This window comes from Pseudopodoces humilis, chromosome 1 (genome assembly GCF_049639895.1).
Source record: "Pseudopodoces humilis isolate 2021_Gansu_Grassland_sample_001 chromosome 1, ASM4963989v1, whole genome shotgun sequence".
NCBI classification, from domain to species: domain Eukaryota; kingdom Metazoa; phylum Chordata; class Aves; order Passeriformes; family Paridae; genus Pseudopodoces; species Pseudopodoces humilis.
Window position 1 is genome coordinate 85,232,415 of NC_142200.1, and position 5,895 is coordinate 85,238,309.

Consider the following 5,895-nt stretch of genomic DNA (forward strand, 5'->3'; position numbering starts at 1 on the left):
CGCCCCGCCGGGCCCTCAGCCGGGCGGTGGCGGGCGCCCACCCCCGCCCGGGGACGGAGCCGCCTCCAAGGCCGCGGAGAGGGCGGCCTGAGGGCGGGGTCGGGGTAAATCTCCGTCCTGTCGGTAAAAGCAGGCGGGTACTGCCGTATGTGGCAGTGCTCCGTAGTTATACCCTGGAACCACAGATTCCTCTGAAATCACCAGCTCCAAGTTACAACCCAACACCACTTTACCAGCTAGACCATGGCACCAGGTGAACTAGCTGAACTTAGTGCAGTTGTTTCTTGAACGCCTCCAGGAATGGTGACGCCACCACCTTCCTGGACAGCCCATTCCAGTGTCTTCACTTTTTCCGTGAAAAAATTATTCGTAATGTCCAACCTGAAGCTTTCCTGGTGCAGCTTGAGGCTACATCCTCTCATGCTATCAATGGTTGCCTGGGAGAAGAAGCCAATCCCACCTGGCTTCAACCTCCTTTCAGGCAGCTGTAGAGAGTGATAAGGTCACCCTTGAGTCTCCTCCTCTCCAGGCTAAGCACTCTGATAAGTACTGATAATAAATGATGGAGAGCCAGCTCCCCCAGGACCTTCGGATAAATCCCATCCGGTCCCTTAAACTTGGGAGTGTCTAAAGGTGCTTTAGGAACTGCTCAGGACCTTAAATTCACTGACAGCAAGCGTAACAAGAAGACCAGGGAGTTCCACATGCTGCAAATTCTGCAGGGTGAGAAATGGAACCAGCTGTGGTGCAAACCTGGTGGTCGGCCAAGGTCACCAGAGCAGCCAATGGAAAATGAATTGATAGGAAACCAGAACCCTTTCACGAGCAAAAGTAGTGAACTTGTCTCAGTCCCTGCAAAAGCAGCTTGTAGTGGGCTAATTGCATCGTTAATTATTCCACTTAATGTATTAACTTTGTATTTAGGAAGCTCCTAAAATGTTTGTGTTGTTGTTTGTACAGACAAATCACTTGACAGGCTGCTGGTTGGCTTGGTGTCTGTACCTCAGTGGCACTGTCACCGTGTAAGGGCAGAATAAACACTATTGTCCGCTCCATCTAACTTAAAAGATATCACTATTGCTCAGCTTTTGCCTTTTAATCTTCAGCTCTTGAAGGTATATTTAATTTTCCCTTACCAGTGTTACCTGCTCTGTGAAAGATGTTTCTGTGTTTGCGTAAGTGCTCTGAAGATCCTCACAATTCAGGTATGATTCAGATCTGATAGTTTCCTTTCAAAAGACATCTAATAAAATCACCTTTTAGTCCTGGGGCTTTCCTCTCCCCCTCCCCAAAAATAAATGCATTTAAGACTCTCCTCAAGGATAAATGTTTTGAAGCTGCTAATGACCTGCAAGGTTCTCCTTCCTTAAGTGTTTGATTAGAGTTTTCCAAATAGTATGTAACTGTTAGAGACTAACAATCAGGATGGCACATTTTTCCCCTCATACTGTGAAGGTCGTGATGTGTGTCCTGGGTCAAATCACATGTAGCTGACTTTTTTTAATGTAGCCTTGGGTTTCAAGTTTGGGTGTTCCTCTTTGAACTTGATGCACAGCTTTTGCTCATGATTACAGATCCAAAAGCCTAGCATTTCTCAATTTCAGAAACAATCTTTACTGGTTTACAGCTCTAGCAGACCTACTTAAAGCAGGTATTTATTTGTGCTTTAGCCTCTCAGTAGCAATATCCATCTTTGCTACACTAGACTGTGATGTGAAATTATTTCATATTTGCAGAAGACTTTAAAAGCACTCTCCTGAAGGTGTTACAGTAAATGCTTCTGTTGATCCATGTCCTTATTTTCCCCTAATCAAGCAAAACTCATGGCTTACAAGTATATAACTTGTTAGAGACAATATTTTGAACTGTGGGCTAAGTTTTGCTCTGAGATACAGGATCGAGGCTTATTCTGTGAATAACAGGAGAATTTGGCTCTAAAATGCTAGCATTTGTTTTGTCCAGTTATAGGAACACTTCTTTTTTTTTTTTTTTAAACTAAAACCTTATGGACACAACAATTTTGGTCTTGTTATTTGTAAAGGCCAGAAAAATCACTACATAAATGTAACATTATTAATATCTGTTGAAAGTTTACTGTACTAGTATTGTTATCACTAAAGTAATGAATCTAGAGAGGGCTCCCTAGAGAACTCATTTAGTAATTTGCTTCAGATTTATTGTTTGACAAACAAGTCCCTCATGGCAATGCCCTCTCTAGCATTTTGTTATTAATGGTAAGATGAAGATTTTTTTTTCCTCGCTGCACTTTTATCCTGGGTAAAATTGTCATGTTCTTTCCTTTAGTTCATCTTCACATTTTCTGCTACTGCCTAGAAGTCTAATTTTGCTTAATTTCTTTATGCTGAATGTATGTCAGTTTAAATAGGCCAGACTTTTTAATAAAGTCACACTGGAACTTCTGAAAATACATTAACATTTTTCAGTTTTGCCTAAAAACTGCAAAAAGGTGTCTTTGCATTCAAAGATGGATTGCATACTATAGGATTAAACACAGACACAGGCCGTATTCCGTGCCTACAGAGAGGGGCATAGAGAAATGGTAACCTCAGCAACTTCTTTTTCTCATCACCTCTGTAAGATACAGATCACAATCCATGTATTGTGTCTACAAGAGTGTAATTTGCTGTATGTGTCTGTCTCTAGAAAGCTATACCTCCAGATGTCCTCCTTCTTTTTTTCTTTTCTCTTTTTTCTTCTCTAGTTTTTCTCTCAACTTCTTTGCATTCATCTCACTGTTCAGGTGAGCTGAAACATAATCAATCCCCCATTTTAGGAATAGCTTATCACATAAACCTCTTTCTGTCCTATGGGTGGTGTTATATTTTCCTTACATATGCAATATGGTTTCTTTTCTTAGCATGTTTTTAACTGTTTCTTCTTTGTGATGCATTCTTTTATTACTGGAATTGTGATCTTGCGGGAGCAAGGCCACCAACCTCACAGCTTTCAGTGTGGCTCAATGTTTATGCACTTTTGTTCTGTCCCTTTATACATAGGCACATATATATGTGCTAGAGAAAACACCAGGCCTTTCTTATGAAACATCAAATCATGCACTAAGTTTTCAGACCACCAGATCCTGATGTTTTGTTTGCAGAATGATTACCTGTTGTAATCTATACTTACATGCTCTGTATTTCAGCATAATTGCAGGTTCTCTGGTGTATTGGTGCAAGTCTGAACAAGAAGTGCTTTGCGTAACTTTGTGGTGGAAGGGAGGAATGGAGATGACACAATCAAAGCTGATTTTGGTATGCTGAGGTGATCATTCTATCATTTGTATCACCAGTTTCTTCTTCTTCAGTTGTGCAATATTCTACATTCTGACCAGCACAATCATCTTTTTTTTCTTTTTATTTCTTCATTGTAATAATTTCTGTAGTCTTTCTGTTGGGTTTGATTGTTTTTCCTGTAGATTTTCTAGAATAAGCTTTTTATAATGCTACTGGACTGAACTCATATATAAGGAGTTGAATATTTGCAATTCTTTACCATGAATTACCATAAGACAGCTGTTTTCTCCTTGATGGAAATGTTTATCCAGAAAGTGGATGTGTTGTGTACTTTATTATTCAGAACTTGATTTCCATGACAAATGGTTTTCCACTTGAAAACCAGTCCAATAAATCCTGCAAGACTTACTTTGTGATGATATTAGCATGGTTTTTGCATTGATGATGACAACTTATTTCACACATGTGGCAAAGGAGTTTTCATAGTTTTGCTGCTACAGTACAGAGAATGACAATGTTAGCAAAGGGCATTAATCACTGACGTTTTTGTAACCTCCTGTTTATGTGGGCCCTCTTTTTTCCTCAGCAGGTAAGGTATGCTCAGCTCCTGACACTCAAGAAGGAATTACACTTGGACCTATTTACTTAAGCAGAGTTTCTTTTACCAGCAGAGAAATATAAACATGAGACTTAATCAGGAGCTCACAAATTATGCTCCACTTTTCTTGGTTGGTTTGCTGGTTCATTCTCATGCAATCATTAATTCTGGAGGAATAGCCTTTTCGCAGCATTGTGCTTACTTTGGATCTAAAATACCAAGTTCTTGGTCCACAATTCTCAGTAGTCACCTCCACTGACCACCTGATGCATGCCTTGAGTTGTCTCTGTCTTCTTACACTTTGCCCTAATGTTCCATTCAAAAATATCCCTGTCACTCCAAATCATTGCAGTTCTTTTACCATGAATGTAAATTAATGTGTCCCATCTAGCTGCAGATTATCATCATCTAATAAAAATATAATCTCTTCTATCTTGAATTATGAATCTTTCCAAAACTCTCAGCATTCAGTAAGGTTGGACAATGCATATAATTTTTATCAAGATCCTATGTACTGGACTATAAATTTAGGCCTGTCTCACTGAAATATTTTCATAAAGGAGTATCTGAGGGGCTAAGCCTCCTGTCTGGAAATTACTGTAATTAGTTAGGCACTACACTGCTATTGAAGGACTTACCTCTAGTGTACCATAAAGTTAGCTGTCACATTCTATTTTATTGCTTAGTTCTTTTCTATGTGTGCTGTAATGTCTCTCAAATTTTCTTCCAGAATTTCACTGTACAGTCTTTCTGATCCCTTTACAATACATTTGCAGGAGGTGCCTGTGTCACGCAGGGTCTTGTACAATTTTCCATAGGTAGAATGTGGGCAGATTCCTATTTACTTTAGTCATCTGCTATTTACTTACAGTCTTCAGACACTGTTGAGAAGGCTGTTCACTCTGTGGTCATGATCATAATAACTTTGGTGCTTCTTATCACCAGCCGTTAGCTACTTTTACAAGTCACAGTTTCAGGTTTAAACAAACTACTTGGCAATCTTGTTTTGAGGCCTCTCTCTAACCAGTGTATTGGTGTTCAGAAATTGCAACACTTTCCTCATCATCTTGCTTGGTTTATTGAATGAACATTTAAACTGCATAGGAATATTATTCTAAAGATGTTAAACAAGAACAGAAACAAAAGTGCAATTACAAATATTTTTTTTTTTTCAGGAAATAACATGGAAAGTGATCTCAAAGATATTTTTGTGGAGCTTTACATGGTAACCAGCAAATCTATGTATTAAGCTTTTGAAAGACCTCTATGTTTTTAAATATGCTGAAGATTTGCAACCTCTATTCACAATCTGTGGAATGTGTACATTTTCATCCTCCTGTTCTCCAGTGCTACAACTATTTGTGAAAGGTTACATATCAGATATCGTTTGTCAGTACTTTGGCAAGATATCCATTAAAGTTAATCTGCAAATGCAGGAAATGAGAAAATCCTGTTTGGATGCATGTGAAATGATATGTTGGGTTCCACTGTTGTTTCACACTGAAATCACCTGGTAAAAAAACACTATTGCCTGGAATTCAATCAGGAGATGTAGTTACAGGAGTCTTATTTTACATATGAATCAACAAATGGCAGAATTGTTGTTAATTAAAGGAATTGAAATATTCTTAAGCTGGAGACCTTTTTAGTTTCCTGAACCCTAAAATGATGCAGGTGTTGGTTGTGGGCTCATCAGACCCTTTTGCCAAAGATCTGGCACTCCTGTTTTTGTGTTTTCACTTGAAATAAAAAAAAAGTATTTTGGGCCTTCATTTCACAGTTTAAAGTTTAAGCCAGAATAAGCAAACACACTACTGAAAGAAGCAGTTTTTCTATTTTCCTCAGTCCCTCCCAGCTCACTCCCAGGCCTTGTTTTCTGCTGACAGGGCTGTTTTCATGGCCACGCATTGACCCAGCTCAGGGAATTGATTTGAGTTACAACTAACCAGGAAAAAACCCAGTAAGTAAATGAATGATGGTTAATTGTGACCCAGATCAAACAACTTATCCTTTTCGTCACACACATGAATGCACACTCATACA

General features: G+C 39.1%; 1 long non-coding RNA gene across 1 annotated transcript; it reads left to right on the plus strand.

Annotated features, from left to right (window-relative positions):
* The first annotated feature begins 908 nt into the window (after positions 1-908).
* LOC148185147 (uncharacterized) lies at positions 909-5,490 on the plus strand. The gene is made up of 4 exons (XR_015773999.1): positions 909-1,022; positions 1,140-1,205; positions 3,164-3,272; positions 5,028-5,490. It is a non-coding gene; the product is annotated as an uncharacterized LOC148185147 (long non-coding RNA).
* The last annotated feature ends 405 nt before the right edge of the window (positions 5,491-5,895 follow it).